Source organism: Protomyctophum parallelum, assembly GCF_964188405.1.
Source record: "Protomyctophum parallelum genome assembly, chromosome: 6".
Classification (NCBI taxonomy): Eukaryota; Metazoa; Chordata; class Actinopteri; order Myctophiformes; family Myctophidae; genus Protomyctophum; species Protomyctophum parallelum.
This window is the reverse complement of record NC_139701.1, coordinates 50,914,739-50,936,552: the sequence shown is the minus strand read 5'-3', so window position 1 is coordinate 50,936,552 and position 21,814 is coordinate 50,914,739.

Below are 21,814 nucleotides of genomic sequence, written 5' to 3'. Positions count from 1 at the left end.
TATAACTCATTATCGACACCAGGTGATGAAACCAAATGTCTACCTGAAAGGGTAGGCACAATAAGGCTTGGACGTTTTCGGTCCAAATATTTTCTGTAAAGTTTGTTAATTATCTATGTATAGGCCTATGCTAACAATGTATATAAAATACATTAAGTTAATTTCTCTCCTCCACACATGGAGCTTAACACTTAGCCCGCTAGCATTTATTGAAAAATGAGGACGTCACGTGCGTGTTTGTTCCTGCTTTGTATACTAATTTGCTTTTATCATTGGTGATAACAAGCAACGGTCCTCACAAACAGCCACACATTTCTGTCCTTCAATTTCAGATATAGTTTAAGGACTAGCATTAAGCATTATATATAAGGCTATAGTTTTAGAATTACAGGGAGGTTAGTTCATGATAGATTATGTCTTAACCCATTCTGCGCGGGAACCCATTTTGGTGTTGGGTCTAAGAACCACTGTTATACAGTAGCTATATTATATACTGTCTACAATCCTGTCATGTCTGCTGAAAAGTGGGGGGTTATAATTTAAAAGGGGATGCATGAAGGTCATTTCTAACCACCGGGATGTGCAGAGAATGTTAGAGAGGCGGGGGCTGACATTCTCTAAGAGGGCACTTTTGGGAAGAAAAGAGTAAATAAAATAAAATTAGCAGATGCAAGCTGCACAAAATGAATGGATGCTTTTGCTTTCATTTGACCATCACCTGCTATAATTCAATTCAGAAACTACAACTTCCGCAATAACCATATTCATTCAAGCACTTAAAAAAAAACAAAAAAAAACACGATTTTGCAACCCATTTTTTCACCCAGTGTCAATTGTCTAATGTAATCCTGGGCACTACACTTCCTCTGCCAACTTGGGGAGTGCAGCGGACTGACCTCATGCTTCCTTCTATGCATGAGGAGTCCATGCTGCTTCTTTTCACCTGACAGGGGGTAGTTTCCCCGGTTGGACCTAGATCCTTTCCCCTCCATCAGGCCTGATGGAGGCTGGCCAGGGAGAGGTAGTTTAGACTGAGACCAGGATTACTGCATGTTTTTTGTGAGGGTACCTACCCTAGGCCTAGGGGACACGGGGAGAACATGCAAACTCCCCACAGAAAGGCCCTTTCGCCAACCACGCCTCGGGTATGGGCACTGATGACGCGGAGGAGAGAACACGCCCCCAGCACCCACAGCGTCCCCAGCGGGAATCGAACCCAGGACCTTGTGCCACCGTACCCCATACATATCCATTCAGACACTTTACACACACTCAAGCTGCGCAGTGCAGCTCTCATTAGGGACTTTAAGCAACGATGGCTACGGCAGTCGGCTACGGCAACCGGAAATGGATCAGATTTCGATACATAAAACTACTTGCCGTCACAGCCCTTTCTACTACGGCAGAACCTACACTTACACGTATGTGTCTACAACGCCATGTCATAACCATGTGTTGGCATGCTCTGAATGAAGAAATAACACTAATACCCAATAGGCGGGTAAATATATGAAAAAAGCACCTTACCCTAAACAAATTGTAACAAAAGGTTTCTCAACTGATTTATGTAGTATTAGGTGTACGTCCTTAATAACATACTAAAAGTTTACCAAAGTTTGACGACCCGAAAGTTGTTATTTTCAAGATGGCCTAAAAACCATTAAAATAGCCTAACTCCTTCATTATTCATCCTAGACAAGTACTTTTTGTGTCTAACCCTATGTTTTCGGGGTCTAGGAGTCCATTGAAATTGCAGAGATACAATTAGATAATTGTGAAATCCAATATTGTGTTTGTGACTGTTAAAACCCTCTGAAATAGTCACCAGTTTCAAGTTAACTGAACTAAATATTTAATAAATATCTAAATAAATATCTAAATATTTATTATATTTGTTGGAATAAGGTTTCAAGATATCCTCAAAACACAACAAAATAGTCACAATTTGCAGTAATTCAGAAGCTTGTGGCAGAGAATATTGTCAGTTGATAGATAATAGCCTACTGATTGCAATATTGAAATATTATATATTTGGATAGCTCTGTGGATAAAATTTGGCTCAAACTAAATAATTAATCTTTGACTATACACCCAACCAAAACAAATGTATTGCATAATTTACTCTTAGTGCAGAGTAGTCAGAATCTAAGTCTCTACCGGGTGCAGAGGGGAGTATGATAGGTGGGGTTGGGTGAAGAGGTAAAGGGGGGTCCGGACTAGGGTTGGGATTTGTAAGGACTTTAACGGTTACGGTTCCTATAGCGGTTCCCTTAACGGTTCCTAATATTATTTTTTCCCCTTTTTTTCTGACATATATTATGCTTATATTATAACTAACCTAACCAAGTACTTAATAAACACAAATCAAATTATTGTATTTGCACTTTAGTTGGCACTATTATTTAAACTTCACCACCACCAGCTAGCCACCACAACAATATCATTGTTGCAATTTGTAAAGTAGCCTTGCCGAGCCATGAGACCCATAGGGCAGGAGCCTACTGTATCTCCTGTTTCTGTAGCGTGAGGCAGCTTGATGTACAAGTACACCCCCTGGACATGACGCTATATGTCACAGGGACTTACCCCCAATCCAACCCTTGATGCTGAGTGTCAAGCAGGGAGGCACTGGGTCCCATTTTTAGAGTCTTTGGTATGACCCGGCCGGGGCCTCCCAGTCTCAGGGCGGACACTCTAACCACAAGGCCACTGAGCTGGTCTTTGCAATTTGTACTGTATATTAAATAATAAGTACACATTGCAATAATGATATTGTGGTGACAAATGCTGTGTCTTTAATGTTCAGATTAATTTAATAATATTTGTTATTGAACTGTAGGCTATGTTCCTGTACTTTTTTCTGCAAAAATAAACTGTATCTAAAGTAATCAATGTATGGAAGTATATATGCACCGGGCTCTCAACAGTTGCGCGATTAATTTAGAGTCAAATAAAAAGCAGTTGAGTTGCTTATAAGTTGTAAAAAATAAGTGCAGACAAATTTATTTTGATTTAATTCATGGCTCTATAGTTAACGTGATTCAGACAGAAAGACGTCGAGTCATTGGCGTTCTAAATTAACACCATTAACAACAGTTGTACAATAAGCCTAATAAAAAGCTCTGTAGAAGTTAGTAGTTTTTATTTTCTAACGTTATTTGTGTAGGCGTATTGATTTTGAGATGTTTCCTCGATGTGGACGTGCAACTGGTGCAAGTTGCAACATCCTTTGCAGGAAACTATGCAGGCATCGCATATTGCACTTTGCGTGCTCAGCCTCAGAGTAATTTCCCTCTCTGTTAACCACACTCGCTCCGCGGCGGTGACCGCTCGCTGAATGCACAGAACAGGGGTATCCGCCCCACTCACTCACTCATCGCAAAGTGCAATAAATGCCCACAATCAATGTCCACATTGAGGAAACGTCTCAAAATCAATACGCCTACATGAGTCACAAGATTAATCTACTCACTCATGTAGGTGGGGTGTCGTCACCCCAGTAACTTGGCTCTGCATGCATGCACAGACACAGCAGAGCTAAATGACGACTGATGAGAACCGTTTGGGGAACCGTTAATAAAAAGTGGAACCGTGTGAACTGAGTGGTGCAACTCCCCCCCACCTCTCTCTCTCTCATTAGCAGGCAACAGTGCAGCACTATCCCTCTCTCTGTTTCTGTCAAACAGCGCCCCTACTGGTACTAATAGTCATATACTGGTGCTCATTAACGTCACATAGATAGGTGAACACAGACACACGGACACACGGACATTGCTGTTCCTTGGAGTGGTTGCACCACTCAAAAACTATGGAACCGGCTCCGGATCCGGAATTGTCGGAACTGGGTCTGAAATGGACCCGGTTCTGAATCCCAACCCTAGTCCGGACTAGAGTTTAGTGGGCCTAGAGTTCCCCTCAAGTGGGTACAGGGGAGTATGGGGAGTGGGGGCCACTGGATTTCTCCCTGGGGACTTGGAGCACAGAAGAGCAAAGTTAAGAAGATCCTCATGGTCTTCTCCTCTCTGAATGTCCGAGGTGGCTCATTCATGTCCCATTAAAGCTATGATGAATTCACGAATCCATGTGCAGTACGGCATTATAGAAAAAGGAAATGTCCTATTACACTGTTATAACCTTATAACCAATTGCTTTAATATATAATTGTACTTGTAATTGCTTGACTATAATTTATATATGCTAATTGGATTCCTAGATAACCAAATATAGGGTTAGACACCAAAATTACTTTTCTAGGATTAGTAGAGTAGAGTAATGGCATTTTAAGAACTGGCGGCGGACACCTAATACTATACAAAAATCAGTTGAGAAACCTTTTGTTACAATTTGTTTAGGGTCAAACCATATTTTTAGAATAGGTTTTAGAATAACACAGATTGCACCTTCCGCTTTCCACTGCTGATCATGTCCAGTGCATGTAAGAATTAAAGGTATATTCAGTGATTTAATTTACTGTAATTCAAATATCACTTATTTTTTGGTTTTGTTGTGATAATCCTCTCTACTATAGAGTGTGCTGACCATATAAGGAGTTCCTCCCTGTCCCCAGTTAACCCCTATGGAAGGGGGGGGGGGGGGGGGGGGTCAAAAAACCTTAGGTTTCGTTTTTGGCTCTCTATCCTGATTGGATGAAAGGCTTTGTCTCCTATAGCCAAAAACGAAACCTAAGGTTTTTTGAGTGAAATCACTGAATATACCTTTAAGCAATATCGGCAAGTTAGCTGACGCGCGACAGGGTGTTTAAAAAAAAAGAAAAGGTGTTTATGTTTGACACACGCTGCATAGACGCGTCGCCATGCCATGACCAGGCTGTAGAAGCAGTGGTTCCCAAACGTTTCCAAATCAAGGACCCCAAAATTGACACTAATTAGCCCGCGGACCCCCATTTGAAAATACATGCCAGGGGTTCTCAACGTTTTTGGCTGGGGAGGGACCCCCAAAAATGCTTTGGCCATGTCTTGCGATCCACGGGTTGAGAACCCCTACGGACCCCCCCCCCCCCCCCCCATTTAATGGCATTTGTATCTCTGGGACCCCCAATTTATATTGTAAAATCAATGTTAATGTACATTGGAATGTACATTGGAATGCATACAAATGGAACCAAACGGACGCTAATGGGTCCGTTTGGTTCCATTTGTACACTCTCAGAGTTACAGATCCATATATTATGGGTCCATTTGGTTCCAAATCTATATCATTCAGCTGCAGGGGACCTCCTGAAACTCCCTCAACCCATTTTGGGCTGGAACCCCTTTTGGTGTACTTTAGCTATTGGTGCACTTTAGCCATTGAAAAATAGCAGACCTACAAGCTCATAGCGCGCCACCGAGTGGCGCGCTACGAGCTTGTAGGTCTGCTATTTTTGAAAAAATCGAAGAACCACTGACATAGAAACACAGCTTTTTCAGAAAACTGTCAGAATGTACATTTTTAGAATCTGATCTCTGCAGGTCAAAATGGGTCAAGGACCCCCCCCCCCCCCCACCCCCCCGGACCCATAGAGTATTAAAAGGATAGAGACTGATCTGGCACGAAGCTCCGCCCCCTCCGCTATTCATGTCAGTGGAAGTTGCTCAGTGGCGTTTTGAAGCACCCGGAGGGACCGTCTTATTATTTCCGCCTTTTTGGGCGCATTTCCTGAAGTGCAACCGAGCGCTCAATGTTAAAGCCCCAAGCTGCACGGGGGTTTCCTCGTCATGAATCCACGGGGTCCGCCTGCAGTCCTTCCTCTTACCACTAGGGCCCCGCAGCGCTTCAACGTTGGAGTGCCTAGCTGGCCCCTTGCCCCGGACCCCACATTGGAAACCGCTGCTGTAAACAACACACGGCAGCCTTGGTGTCCTTGGTTTAGGCGTCCTTGGGTTTGAGTCAGTGTTGTTTTTGGCAGCAAATTTCTATTTTAGTTTTAGTCATAGTCTCTTGAATAGTTTTCACTTAGTTTTAGTCACATTTTAGTCACCTGGAATGTTCTAGTGTTCAGTCTAGTTTTAGTCGACTAAACGTCATACGATTTTAGTCGACTAAATCTACAGTTGATTTGACAGGCCTTGATGTCGTTGTAATGACATATTTTACACTTTGGTTGCATGCTGAAAATAGCAGATATACAATCTGTATATATCTGCTATTTTCAGCATGCAACCCAGCATAAAACTGGATCTCTTGTCCACTAGTCCCTTCCTAACATTTTAGTCTAGTTTTTATTTGTTGACGAAATTGTCAGTATATTTAGTCTTAGTTTTAGTCATCATAGATTCGTTTTTATTTCGTTTTTATTTAGTTTTAGTCAATGAAAAAAGGTAGTCGACGAACATTTTTCGTCTTAGTTTTAGTCGACGAAAACAACACTGGTGTGAGTCTATAGCTGCAGTCCCTCCGTCCGTCCGTATGTCCGTCCGTCCGTCCGTCCGTCCGTCCGTCCAGTGCAGCCATTACTGGGCTTTTGATGAAGAGGCCTGCATGAGGGCCAAACCCAAGGGCGCGCTCTATCTATCCGCCATCTGTCAGCGACTTGTCAGCCGGCTTTAGCAATTACGCCGGCATAAATACAGCCTGCGGACAGTGGTACCAAGGCAGAATGAGATCTATGGTGCGCGCGCGCGTGTGTGTGTGTGTGCGTGCGTGCGTGCGTGCGTGCGTGAGTGAGTGTGAGAGAGAGAGTGTGTGCGCACGTGCGTGTGTGCGTCTGAGAACAAGAGTTTGAGCTTCTCCCACAGGAAGTGGCCGCAGTGGTTTCGGTGGAAGTCTCTCTGTGACCTCTGACCTGTCAAATATCCTGGACGACGCTTGTTGATTGGCTGGTGACCCCTATAGCTGCTGGGGGGGAGGGGGGATCAGAGTGGAGAGACTCTGTGCGTCTGTGTTTGAGTGCTTTGGAATGGGTATACACTATACAGCACCTGTGTGTGGATGTGTTGGTGTCTACTGTGCGTGCGTGCGTGCGTGCGTGCGTGCGTGCGTGCGTGCGTGCGTGCGTGCGTGCGTGCGTGCGTGCGTGCGTGCGAGCGTGCGTGCGGTTTATTATGAAGCACGTGTGATGACTCAGATTCTTCTTTTTTACTGTAGTTTGTATACATTATGAATGAAGTTACTTAAAGTATTGTGTATCTCTTCAACTTTTTTATATTTTGATCGTAATGTAATGCCCTGCTATACTTTGTTGAAGGACAGTACAGCAAAAAAGCATAAACAATAGTGTCTAAAGGTTGTAGGGTTTAGTAAATATTGAAGGAATTAAATGACTAGATAGTAATTTCACAGCAGAAATACAGCATGTTTGTGCTTCTTGAAAACAACATAGAAAATGTCATTTAGTTGGTAGTGCTGTCGCCTCACAGCTAGAAGGTCCTGGGTTCGATTCCCGCTCGGGACACTGTGGGTGCTGGTGGCGTGTTTCCTCCTCCGCGTCATCAGTGCCCATACCCGAAGGCGGGGTTGGCGAAAGGGCCTTTCTGTGTGGAGTTTGCATGTTCTCCCCCGTGTCCCCTAGGGTAGGTACCCTCACAAAAGCATGCAGTAATCCTGGTCCCTAAACTGCCTCCCCCTGGCCAGCCGGGGCGCCTGATGGAGGGGAAAGGAACTGGTTGGAATAACGTGTTCCTTCCACGCGCTACGTCCAACCAGGGAAACTCCCCCCTGTCAGGTGTAAAGGAGCAACTTGGACACTCAGACATGAAGGAAGCATGAGTTCAAGTCCGTTGCTCTCCCCAGGTTGGCGGAGGGTGTGTAGAGCCCAGGATCACATTTGATAATTGACACAGGGGTGAAAAATGGGTTACAAAATCGTGGGATAAAAATGACATTTAGATGGGGTGGTGGGGGGTGGGGGAGGGGTGTGGACAGAAAAAGACCCCAGCAAGCCTATAGTTAACAAAACGTTTCCGACAGTGTGTGGGTCCTGTTCTTAGTTTTTCCAAAGTTACCCCTTTATTATAATGTTGGCTTTTCAAAAATAGCTAACTATTCAACTTTTGGATAACTTTGGTCCACGGGCCAAATACAAATGATTTTGGGTTCCGTTGGCATGAAAAGGATTTTGAAATATATACTGTTCTAAACTAAATGCTCACATTCAGTGTTGTTTTTGGGCAGCACATTTAGATTTGAGTTTTAGTCATAGTCTCTTGAATGGTTTCCATTTAGTTTTAGTCACATTTTAGTCACCTGGAATGTTTTAGTGTTAGTCTAGTTTTAGTTGACAAAATATCATAAGATTTTAGTCTACTAAATCTACGGTTGATTCAGTCGACTAAAATGTGTTTTAGACACTCAGGCATGAAGGAAGCATGAGTTCAAGTCCGTTGCTCTCCCCTTGTCCCCCATATATGGGGGACTAGGTTGGTGGAGGGTGTGTAGAGCCCAGGATCACATTAGATGATTGACACAGGGGTGAAAAATGGGTTACAAAAATCGTGGGATAAAAAATATATTTAGATAAAATGTGTTTTGGCGGGCCTTGATGCCGTCGTAACGACTGTTTTTACACTTGCTGAAAATAGCCGATCTACAGTAGCCTACAAGCTCACAACGCGTCGCACTGTGACGCGTTGTGAGCTTGTAGATCTGCTATTTTCAGCATGCAACCAAGTGTAAAATGACTCATACCGGATGTCTTATTTTTATTTGTTGACGAAATTGTCACTATATTTAGTTTTAGTTTTAGTCATCATAGCTTAGTTTTCATTTAGTTTCCATTTAATTTTCCTCAGTGAAAAAATGTAGTCGACGGACATTTAGTCGACGGACATTTAGTCGACGAAATCATTGTAAAAAAGGTTTTGGCACTCAGAAACGGCTGGCCGTGATAGACAGACGACGGTCTGACCTGTTCAAGGTTCAAGGTTGTCTTTATTTGTCTCCCTTGGGAGACATTTATCTTGGAGACGGAGTCACGGCTGCATACAAACAGAAGAACGACTGACATTTTTTAGAAGCTGATCTCAGGTCAGAATGGGTTAATCAGACCTGTGTCCAGTGGAAACCTCGTATGAATCTGATCTCAGGTCAGAATGATTGAGCATTCTCGGGCCGACATCAGAGCTATATGCGTGCTGCCGTCGGCGTGGGCGGAAAACCTTTCAGACTCCGTCTGGAAGAAAATGTTTGGAGTGCATCGGAGAGTTGCATTTTGGGGAATTTTGCCGTACAGTTCTAACGTTCTATCGTAATCACGTCTGACTTGGTTGTGTGAAAAGAAAAGCCCTTAAGACTTGAATGTTTTGCCCCTCTGCCTCTCAAAGAGGAGGGGAGGCAGGGAGAGGGAGGGAGGGAGGGAGTGAATGTGCGTGTGCGTGTGTGTGTGTGTGTGTGTGTGTGTGTGTGTGTGTGTGTGTGTGTGTGTGTGTGTATGTGTGTGTGTGTGTGTGTGTGTGTGTGTGTGTGTGTGTGTGTGTGTGTGTGTGTGTGTGTGTGTGTGTGTGTGTGTACATAACAATCATTTTCAGGATCTTTGCAGAATATGGCATTGTATTTATTCATAGAACATTTATTGAATATGACCGGCGGAAAAGACTCATCATATACGTGTTGTATTCATAAACTCGTGTGATTCTTCATTCGTGGTCGAGTTAACCATATTCAGTGAATCGTTCTGAGCAGAAGAAGCTATACTCGTTGAATTGAAATGCCCTCATTAATTAAAGACGCATGGCGAGTTCCATTTCTGTCACAAAGACTAGACCACTCCTGTGTGGTCAGTGAGTGTGACGGTGAAGAGACCACCTAGTTTCTAACCCATTCTGACCTGAGATCAGATTCTACAAAATGTCTTCTACATCCTGACAGTTTTCATTCTGACCTGAGATCAGATTCTAAAAATGTCTTCTATACATCCTGACAGTTTTCATTCTGACCTGAGATCAGATTCTACAAAATGTCTTCTACATCCTGACAGTTTTCATTCTGACCTGAGATCAGATTCTTCGATTTTTCAAAAATAGCAGACCTACAAGCTCGTAGCGCGCCACTCGGTGGCGCGCTATGAGCTTGTAGATCTGCTATTTTTAAATAGCTAAAGCATGACATAATGCTAACACCATAACGGGTTCCCGCCTAAAATGGGCTAAACCACGTCTCCCTGGTCTTAACTGTCAACAATGAAGATAAAAGAATCCACCTCCAGCCCCAAAATGGACTTCTTCAAAACACAACCATTTATTATGGCGTCTTAAAAGTAACCAATAATGTCGCAATGCAGAAATAAAAGTCCTGTGTTCAAAATGTTGTTAGTAAAAAAATACCAAAGTATTGACCGCAAAATGTATGTTTAGTTTTCAAATGCGTAAAAAAATATAATGTCGTATCTGGACTCGATAATTCTATAACTATAATCATTCTTTATCAACTACATTTCTGGGCTAAAGTTATTGTTGGAGGCTCTGTCTAGCTGAAAGCAATAGTACTCTTTGCATATCTCATGTTTCTCAAGGCAGTCAGTCTCCGGCCTGTCTTTGATATCTAAAGTCAAGGAGGTGTCGTTGACCTGTTTTACATGCCTTATGCTTGCAGGGAGTTTGCATGCTATTGTTTCCACCAATAGGGCACTTGATTAAGTCTCAAGACGTGACTCTATATGCATCTCAATGTCATTCGTATGTAAAAGTACTGTCTGTCCTCCCAGGGACACCAAATGTTTGATGTGAGACTCATATAAGCATCTGAAAATACAATGTTAGGGAGGCTTGTTGGGGCAGCCTGACCGCACGGTCAGGTGTGCTCTGTGCTCTGCGGCTCAACTCAAGGGCCGCGGGAAGCCCTCTGTCTTTGTCTCGGTTGTTGCAATAAATACAGACTCTACACTTCAGTTCACATCTCTCTGCCTGTGTTTTTCCCTCCGATCGTCTGAGGTTTTTGATGCTGAAATACTCTTCGTCCTTTGTCTATTTTTAGTCCAGTTTAGTGAGTGTATAGTTAGGAATTACACGACATTAATGGAGCCTGAACAAACAGTTATGGGATGGTCGTTCCATTCCAGGCTAAAAGAACCGTGGACCAGTGGACAATTTTTGACAAATCGGCGTTGAGTTTTGATTTTTTTCGGCGGACGGCGAAACAAAGGGATCGGCGACGAAGCGAAGGGAGCGGCCCTCCAGACACGCCATGCAGCAGCGGGAGGAAGCGCCTCTACAGCGCAACGACGGGCGACCTGCGGATCTCCACATCTCGGCGGGGAGCGGCGGAGTTCCCATGCGGGGAAGGCGACACTACAAGCGGCGAGCGGATGCATCTCTTCACGGCAAGCAAGCAGCGGCCGGAGGGAGGCGTTCTACAAGGCCTTCACCGAGAGAGTCTTCACCAAGGGGGGTCCCCGACCAATGCGGCGACCGAGAGTTTCATCACGGCGTGCGGCGAGAGGACGGCACGGCGCGATTCATCTCATCAGCGTTTTTCATTCATTCTTCATTCTTCAAACAGAGCAGAGCAAGCGCACTATGTTGCGTTTCGATCGACCCGTAGCTGCACGAGCGTTCATATTTTTCTTTCCAGTCATTATGTGATATTTCATATTCATAGTGTCTGGAAGGGGGGAGTGAATATGTGGGTTGGATGGGACACGAAAGGACAATGGACACACGTGGCAGTGCGCGGAAAAAAACATTGCAACAAGGTTTTCTTCATACATGATGCGGTCCTCAGTTTGACCACGAAAGGTAGGCTACGTCACATGTTTAGGAGGGGGAATTATGTTTGAGAAAGATTTAAAATACAGTATGGATAATTCTGTGTCGAATTGTGGGCTAAATTAACCAGAGTGAAAATGGTAGTCAAAATAGGTTAATAGTCTATTACTTCACTGTAGTAATACGTGTGGGACTAAGAGTAACTTTGGTGAAAAAGTAGTGTTGATACTATGTATCGCTTCATTTTTGAGCAGTGACTGTGTTTTTACGGTAGATTGACTTTTTCTCAAATGAATAATAGATATTAAGCAAGTTAAGAGACAATGGAAGAGGACCCTAAAAGAGTTCATTTATAACAGATGGAAGAGATTCAACAGTCCTTATCTGTATTCAAAACGTTTGTGTAATGTAAGTTTATTCAACATATATGTAGGCATGTGTTGGATGTATGTTTTGTCGAAGTTTAAATTAGTTAAAAAGTTGATTAAAGAGCCTATAGGGGTCTTGGAAATGATTAAATAATGTTTAGCTCGATTGAAACAATGTATGTGGCTGTAGTCAGTCGGACGAGATCCCGGTGCCCCTCTCATAACGCGTCAGTATGTAATTCGTCTTGGTATTAATAGAGCTAATTATTGTTTTCTCGTATGAAATTTAGTGTGCGAATAATAGTCAACTGAAAAGGCAGTTAGGTGCCGCGACGTGCGAGGTTTTGCTGTTAATATCGAGATAACTTGGATTTTTGGAAGTGAGTGAGGAAACAGTAGCAGCGTAGGTCGATTCGTCATTTACCAGGCCTATAAAGAGGTAGGCTACGGGATAGTGAAGTCGCAGCGTGCTGTTGTCCGGATCAAACTTTTGAGGGGAAATAGTTTCAAAGTATAAATGGATTATTAAGCGTGTCTGCAAAAACTTGTGTGTTTAAAAATGGAAACACAGGGTAAGACAAAGGTGTGGTGTGTTTAAATGTCAGTTAATTGTGCTAAATCATGTTCCATGTTTGCATTGTTTGAAGATTACCTAGTTGTCAGAAAAGTGGTTTAAATTGGAGTAAATAATTAGATAAATTGAGTCATAAGTATAGCCTATTATGGATCAAGAGGTTTTCCTCAAGACGTGAAGAGAGTTTTCGTTATTATAGCTTAGACTCTGGCCTGTTAAGGTAACCAACCATGCTTTAGTAGAGCAGAATTTAAAGCAATATAAACGTATATATTATGACGTCCTAAATGTCAAGAAAGCGGTAATGTTCAACTATCAGGGCTATGAGGCTAAAGAGAAATCATTTATGACAAGCTGTATATCTTAAATGTGATGTGCAAATGTCAATTATCATATATGCATGAATATGCCTGGAATTATTTTTGGGAACTTTTAAAGTGTAACTTTCTGTTGTTCTTTTCTTATGTTTAGTATGTCATGTGATTGGGTCAAGGGGGGTATAATAGAATTATTGTTCCATATTCTTATGTGACCATCTAGTGATGGTCAAGGGGGGAATTATGTCGTATATGGACTCAATAATTCGTCATTCTATAACCAAATGGCACACTGCTAAAGTAATGTGGGAATAATTCTACTACACTCTGTGCTAAGCAGTGTTGGGGAAGTTACTTTTAAAAAGTAGGGAATTATAGTTATCGTTACTTCTCTAAAAAAGTAATTTGTTACTTTACTTTACATTAAATTATGAAAGTAACTACTTTACTTTACTTTACTTTACTTTAAAAAATAATAATATAAAAAACGGCCGAAACCGAATACCGAATAGCCTTTAGGAACTTTTGTTTTGAAGCTAGATCTATAAAGAATAGGGTTGGGAGACTTGGGACTTTATTAAAAAACATCTAATTAATTGGAGGCTTTGTGATGATTTCATCTCAATTAATCACATTTTAATCGCATATCAATAGGCCTATTTGACCTGAGCAGTGAGCTTTTTTTCTACATAAGCATAGGCAATAAAACAAGTAATAATAATAGTGATAATATTATTTATATAAAGCTTCTCTGAGTACTAAAGACACTTTTCAAGGAGAACATGAGAAAAAAAATAAAAACAACTTTATTAGAGAAAAACTGTTGAATGAGATAGCAATATTCCAGAGGTGGGTTTGAATTTATAGGTGGTGGCCTATACTAGTCTAAGGTGATGGCATGTCTCTTTTTGTCTGTTTTGGGAAGTGCATAGTTTTGACAGGTCTGCCTGAAACCTGCCTGAAACCCTGACCATTAAACAGGGGCAGACGCAACGATACAGTCTGCCCGTGTAAACGCAGCAGCGAGTGTGACTGTGAGGGGTTGGGGAAGGGGGTGGAAAGTACATAGTGAAACTAACGTTAGCTCCCATGCTAGCTAGTAGCTTCCCTCGTCAACACTGCAGAACACCACCACAGATCGGATGGAAGCTGCAGCTGATGATATCACGTTGCTTGTGCCCGTGGATGGGAAATAAGATTTAAAAGGCTATGGAAGCGTGGATGAAAGGCAAACACAGATGTGTGCAATACATTTGTGTCGGATCTGCCTGTACATTCCGTCTGCTGCAGTGCGCGTGTTTTCTGTCAACTTCTGTGTTGTGAGTCTGTCACTGGCTGCTGAATGCATAGTTAAAGAGCGTCAAAAGCATGCGCCCTTCCTGCGCTGGAAGTAGCAGATCTACAAGTTATCTACCCGTCGCAATGCCCAGCGTGTTGGGCTTGTACATCTGTGTTTCTCCCGCAGTTTAGTTGAATTATATCGATTCACAACTTTATTTGCCCCTGGCCGCTTCACTTCAGCAGCACAGAGACGCTTGCATGGCGAGACCTTTTTCACTGATCACATAAGTTGACATAACGCCATAACGCGGGTAACGCTCGCACAATAACTATAAGGCCGTTATGGAATGGGGAATGTAAAGCGTTAGGTTACAAGTTACTGCAAATAGTAATTACGTTATGTAACGTAACGCATGTAAGGGCGTTAGTCACAACACTGGTGCTAAGTCAATGTGGGAATAATTCTACTATGCTAAAGTCAATGTGGGAATCTGTAAGTCTAGCCCATTGTGCATAGTAAGTAGCCTGGCTCGGCTATAGGTGTGACAGGAATTAGCATCCTATTGTTTAAACCAACAGGTCACTTGATTAAGTCTCATACGTCACTCTATATGCATCTCAATGTCATTCGTATGTAAAAGTACTGTCTGTCCTCCCAGGGACACCAAATGTTTGATGTGAGACTCATATAAGCATCTGAAAATACAATGTTAGGGAGTCTTGTTGGGGCAGCCTGACCGCACGGTCAGGTGTGCTCTGTGCTCTGCGGCTCAACTCAAGGGCCGCGGGAAGCCCTCTGTCTTTGTCTCGGTTGTTGCAATAAATACAGACTCTACACTTCAGTTCACATCTCTCTGCGTGCTCCTTCCTCTGATCGTCTGAGGGTTTTGATGCCGAGAAACTCTTCGTCCTTTGTCTATTTTTAGTCCAGTTTAGTGAGTGTATAGTTAGGAATTACACGACAATAAAAAACAATCTTTCACAAATAGCAGATCTTACAAGCTCACAATGTGGCGGAATTTCGACACGTTGTGAGCTTGTAGATGGGCAATCTTCAAGATCGGCAATTTTCAAATGGCCTATATGAAATAGAATACATCAAAATTGTACTTAAGTACAGTACAGTAAATGTACTATAGTTACTTTACACCACTGGTTGTCTTTTACCCCTCTTTTGTCAAAAAGTCAAAAAACCACTTTTGCTTCTTTATCTCCCCTCGCTGACTCCTTGTTTCATTCCTTCCGTGCATTGTTTTGCCAAGAGGTTATGCTCTCCGGGATGTTTGAGCATATAAAACCGTCCTCCTCCTCCCTAGGTCTTTATTTACCAGCTGTTTGTCTCTTATTCACTCAGCTGTTTCCATCTAGTGTAACGGCAATAAAAAGAGAACTCTCTCTCTCTCTGAGAAGAAATAGTGTTTTGTGAAAAGGGAGGCTGCATCAAAAAGTCCATGAATCCACTTTATTTTTTATTTTTTATAAATTCTTATGCCACGATTTTGCAACCCATTTTTTTCACCCAGTGTCAATTATCTAATATAATCCTGGGCGCTACACACTTCCTCTGCCAACCTGGGGGGGGGGGGGGGGGGGGGGGGGGCAGCGGACTGACCTCATGCTATTCATTCTATTCATTCTATGCATGAGGAGTCCAGGCAGCTTCTTTTCACCGGACGGGGGGAGAGTTTCCCCGGACGGACGTATATACTGTAGCGCGTGGAAGGAAACACGTTATTCCGACCAGTTTCTTTCCCCTCCGTCATGCAGGCGCCATGGGGGAGGCAGATTAGAGGCCATGCATGCAGGATTCGATGAATCAACCTGTGGTGGTTGTACTAGGCCCGGCATGGCGCAAATAAGACTGCAGTAAGAGGAGAAACAATGCTTCCAGCGCATGAGGGAGGGCGCACACACACCACATGCACACTGCATGCACACTGCATGCACACACAGAAAGTCAAAGGAACTGAACGTGTTCAAACACGGACATATACCTCCTCTCTCTTTCTCCTTCTGATATAGAAACAGGCACTGGGCGTCTTCGACAGGGGGGGGGGGGTCCTCGGCGTCGCCACAGGGGGGACACCCAACTGTGTGAGGAACTTCACACCGTGCACTCGAATGCTATAGCATCGCTTTTCTGAGGGGAACAATAGCCGAAAATAGCAGATCTGCAAGGCGTGCTCGATCATCGCCACAGCCCTACTAAAGCTCGCATGAAATAGTTAGATCGGCTATTTTCGGCTTCATCTCTCTCAGCTAAGGGGGCCTTGGCCTGAACAATGTCGAAGACCACTGCACTATAGCACACACACACACACACACACACACACACACACACGTACCGTACACACACGTACACACACGTACATAAGTGCAAGTAACAGTGTATCCTCCTTGCCCATGCTCTTGTGCAGAGCTCTAAGCAGTTTCTTTGGGAGACCATCATGGGCTTAATCCATTCTGACCTGAGATCAGATTCATACGAGGTTTCCGCTGGACACACACTGGTCTGATGAACCCATTCTGACCTGAGATCAGATTCTAAAAAAGTTTAGAAAATTAGAATTCTTCAAAAATAGCAGACCTACAAGCTCGTATCGCGCCACTCGGTGGCGCGATATGAGCTTGTAGATCTGCTATTTTTAAATAGCTAAAGCATAACATGATGCCAACACCAAAATGGGTGCCCGTTCAGAATGGGTTAAAAAAACAAACAAAAAAAACCCATTTAACAACACAAATCTTATACGGGTGGATCCCTGATCTGAAAAATATTTTCAGATTGGGGTCCGCAGCCAGAGCCTATATATAGCCTATGGTATAGACAGTGCTGCAAAAAAAACGTAAAAACTTTATAGTTGAAACGAGTAAAAAATGTCTGCGTCTCTGTGGAACGCATTCTCACTCCCAACTCCTCATATCCAACGATTGGTCTGGTATATATAACGTCTGCGTCCAATGTTTAACGTTGAGGATGCGCTTCGGCGTATATACCGTACCGTGGTGACACAGATTGAACGGTCATAACGGATTCCAATCCTATCGGTATTTTTATGCAACTATAGCGTTGAGTGAGCAGAAGCAGTGCAGAGTGCACTCATACTATATACACACACACATGCACGGGACCAGCGCTCAAACGTACAACGCGTATACCTGCATTACAGTCATTCATAAAGGGAGATGAAAGGCCTATAGCTTTAGAGGAAAGTTCAGCTATGGGCTAACATACAGTTCGCCCGAGTTAGATATACAGTATGTCACATTCACACATACTGTAAAACAGTGAAAGAAACAGGCCCATAAAGCCATACTGTATACAAAGCTGTATATCACACTCACACATATCGTTAAGCCCCCCCCCCGAGTCATACTTTGTCGCACGGGGGGGGGGGGGGGGGGGGGGGGAGGGGGGGGATGTCGCGCAAAAATAGTTGGAAAAAAGCCCAACCTCCAAGCTCACAACGTGTCGCCGATGCAACGCCTCGTGAGCTTATAGGTCGGCTATTTCGGGGTGCGCGACACCGCCGTGCGACGGCGCATAGATGAGGCTGTCACACGGCTATTGTTACAGCTGCTATATGGCTGCTTATATGGCCGCCGGCCCGCCGAGGAGAACAGTTGACGCCTTGATGTTCAAGAACAACAAAAGGGCATATCAAAAAATGTGACACACTGTGCCAAGAAGTTCATCCCCATCTGTCCCCGTCCCCCCCGGCGTGACTTTCATTCCCCAGATAAGAGTTCTCTTCTGGGTTTGCCCCCCCCCCCCCCCCCCGCCTCCCTTCTCCTTTTTTATTGGCTGCTGCGGGGTTGCAAATGCGACCAATGAATAGAAAGAATCTTCTACAAACATGGCCCCATAAATCATTCCTCCATTGGTTACAGTTGCCAACACCTTGTCAGCAGCCAATGAGGGACTGTCCACAAATCACAACATGAGGCCTGAGGTGGCGTGACGGATCTAGGAAGCCACCTAAAGCTAGTGTTCCTCAAGCGCTTGTTTTTTGGGAGCCGGGAGGGTTTTTCGTTGTTGTATGTTCTGACAAGGTCACGAGAAATGAACAACTAAATATATAACCTTATAGTCTTTATTTTAAAAGGAATTCACGTTGAGGTTAAAAGGTATTAAATCACTTTAAAAGTATAAGACCAAGGCAGGGCCAAAGCAGCACATAACAGAAATGTGCAACAATCACACACACACACACACACACACACACACAAAATATAAAATACAGCTAAAAACATTTAACAGTATAGTTTTGCACTACTAAAAAAAGATCACATGAATCTTCCAGTTCCTTTTCTTTTCAAACATCCTGACTGTATAACTTGAAAAGCTTGTTCGCCTCGTGCAGTTTCTGGAACTTAAAAGAGCTGGGAAATCAAATCAAAACGGGAACAAATCTCTGTTATCTATTGTCAACATGTGGCGGTCGCTTGCACCGCAATGAGCCACTAATTTGTGGCTTGTTATATTGCACTGATTAAGTCCCCAATCAGCCATTTAGTACACACTTTATTTGGTTGCTCATTATTTGCGGGGCACTTTTAATTTCCTGCACCGGGCGCAATAACCCCTTTTGAATTAAAAAGGCTTTTCCTACATATTTGCTCACTGTTGGTGACGGAAGGTGGAAGTTTCTTCTCTTTCTTTTAGAGGCTGCAGCAAATGATTTTAATTTGTTCACCCGAACACACAGGGAGTCTCTGTTCTGACTCGGCGGTTATGATGCGAGATGATAGAATGACAGGTATTAGACTTCCATGAGAAAATTGTTCTTCCAGCCTTGGCAACGGCATCGGAAGATCTATTAACCCATTTTAGGCCTGAAAAAAATTCCTGACAGTTTTCTGAAATACCGGTACCTATATGATTCTAGGCCTATATCACTCAATATTTCATGTCAAGGACCCCAAAAATGATCTGTAATTGGCCTCCCACCCCCATCTGAAAATATGTTGTTCCAGGGACCCTGATTTTAGTTAGAAACGTTCCTTCTGAAAAAATATATTCCAAATTTGAGGCACATTTTTATGATTTTTCAAAAATAGCAGACCTACAAGCTCGTAGCGCGACACTCGGTGGCGCGCTATGAGCTTGTAGATCTGCTATTTTTCAATAGCTAAAAGCATATAGCATAATGCTAACACCAAAAGGGCCGGGTTCCCGCCCAAAATGGCATAATGTGTGTGTGTGTGTGTGTGTGTGTGTGTGTGTGTGTGTGTGTGTGTGTGTGTGTGTGTGTGTGTGGTGTGGGAGGGAATGTCTCACGTACGTATAGCGAGTATGATCAGAGATAGCTGCCTACTCTAAATTCAAAACGTATGCAGGCTACAAGTTTGGTTCTCACACTTTTATACTTCAAGGACTATAATTAGGAGAGTGTACAAATGTCACAAAATGAACGCGTAGCAGGGCAGGGCACATCGCCGGCTTGTGGTGGATATTTTTGTCAACGTATTTTTTTTTCCCCCAGACAAAATGAGTGGACAATATTAATAATACCAGAAACATAGATAGCCCTGAATAACAGATCTGTAACTATCTGAGAGTGTTCAAATGGAACCAAAACGGAGAGTTACAGGGGTCCTCGCAACTATAGAACTATAGAGTGGACTCCTAATGTGCCTTAATAGTGTCATAATAAAAAAAATGCCAAACTTATTTTGGCGGACACCTGGAGACTTGACATTCAGTAAGTGGATGTTATAATAAAAAAGTGAATATTATAATGGTCCCGCATGGACAAGGGTTACTATACTTTGGTCCGACGGAGCATTGATCCGATCGACAACCTATACCTCAAACCCTCACCCTAACCCTATAACCTCCCCCGGGGCAGACACCTAAACCTAACCCCAACCCTCTCCCGACCCCCAGCGCACCTCGGACCAATTCTCCGTCGGATCATAGTATGCCTCCCATGGACAAGACCAAGTGCTGCTGGACACATTTTGTCCGTGTATACGGACATGGTCGTGACCCCTAGCTTATGGGTCCAATTGGTTCCATTTGCACACTTTTGGAACTCGCCCCAAGGACCTCTGAGGGTCTCTGCTGCACCTCTCTTTGAGAACCAACTCATCTTCATCTATAACAGTGATGAAGAATGGTCAGTAACAGACCTATATACAACGGCCACTACTTTGAAAACGAATCATATCACCGTCCCAATATGGACTATATAACGTCCTAAAGGTCTCTGCTTTGGTTCTGCGATGCTGTTATTTGTTAAATATCTGAATTGTCTCCGACGCGGTTTAAGGTTGTTCATAAAATGTAGGTTATTCCACCAGACGTACGTACGTATGCAGTAGGCGGATGGATAACGCTGATCGTTTAATTTTGATAGGGCACATTTTAAAACGACGAAGGTCGGCCAGAGAGAAAGTAAATATATAGAACCATAAAAGCCAAAAAGAAAAAAAAAAACATATACACACACACACAAGTGTAATACAAAGTGAAAGGGTGGCAGCACAAAATCAGGGCCACAAACACACACACTCTCAGAGATGAAAGTCATTGAGAAAAAAATAGGTAAATGCTATAAAAGCCTCTGGCGTGTATAGTGTTGAGGCCCGATTGTGAGTATTGCTTTTTTTTGTGCATGCGTGTGTCTTAATTCTTGTGCGCACGACGTGCGTGCATGTGTACAGTACGTGTGTGTGTGTGTGTGTGTGTGTGTGTGTGTGTGTGTGTGTGTGTGTGTGTGTGTCTGTTCAGTACAAGCCTCAGTGTAGCGTCACCATGTCTCCAGAAGGATTTAATGTGTTCCCTCAGGCCTTGTGCTCAAAGGCACTGACTGACAACTGGCAGGGGGGCGTGACACATATGCACATACTGTACTGTTAAGTATGTCTTTCTCTCTGTGTGTCTGTCTGTGTGTGTGTGTGTGTGTGTGTGTGTGTGCATGCGTGCGTGCGTGTGTGTGCGTGCGCGCCCCATCATTCAGAAAGTTCACTCTCCAGGCACCACTGGATTGGACTGGATTCTCGCTATGGCTTTCATCCACCATGGCCACCAAAACATGAACTACGGATCTGTATATTACAGGAAACTCCCGTTAAACTTGCCAACAAACTCCGGTAAACTCCCGAATTGTACCACCGCACACCTGTATATTTCGCGTATATTAACTGTATATGCCTGCTAAACTCGAGGTTTACGGGCAAATCTATAGTGCCCATAATTGCCCGTTAACTCCTCTTTTCACGCAGTGAGAGCTAATATATCGGGTTAGTTTTCTTTTTTTACCCATTCTGACCTGAGATCAGATTCTAAGTGTCTTCTACATCCTGACAGTTTTCTATTCTGACCTGAGATCAGATTCTAAAAGTGTCTTCTACATCCTGACAGTTTTCCATTCTGACCTGAGATCAGATTCTAAAAATGTCTTCTATGTCAGTCGCTCTTCCGATTTTTCAAAAATAGCAGACCTACAAGCTCGTAGCGCGCCACTCGGTGGCATCTGCTACATCTGCTATTTTTCAATAGCTAAAGTATAACATAATGCTTAACACCAAAAGGGGTTCCTGTCCAGAATGGGTTTAATACGTTTTAAGACTTACGGGGTTTCCATCGGACAGAGTGGGATAGGTAGGACGTGTTTTGATGATGTCATC